Genomic DNA, 300 nt, shown 5'->3' on the forward strand with positions numbered 1-300 from the left:
CTCTTGAAGCACAGCCCACCCCTGTCCCCACCTCCCTTCACATCAGCTCTGGTGTTTGCTGAACTTTTCCACAGTGTGATTCAACAAGAAGTGATTGAGAACCATAAAGTTCTTTTGCCAGGGTAGTTTCTCCTGGGCTACTGAGCTATGGTGGTGCACCAGAAGTTTATATGAGCGCTGGCCAGTATGAAGAAAGCAACAAGAGGAACATAGGAACACCTGCACCCGCTCTTTTTGCTGTCTTTTCCATCTGCTTTGCCCCAGTAGTCAAATTCAGGACACTCTTGAATAGCACCAGCC

This window comes from Cariama cristata, unplaced genomic scaffold (assembly GCF_000690535.1).
Source record: "Cariama cristata isolate BGI_N322 unplaced genomic scaffold, ASM69053v1 scaffold4044, whole genome shotgun sequence".
NCBI classification, from domain to species: domain Eukaryota; kingdom Metazoa; phylum Chordata; class Aves; order Cariamiformes; family Cariamidae; genus Cariama; species Cariama cristata.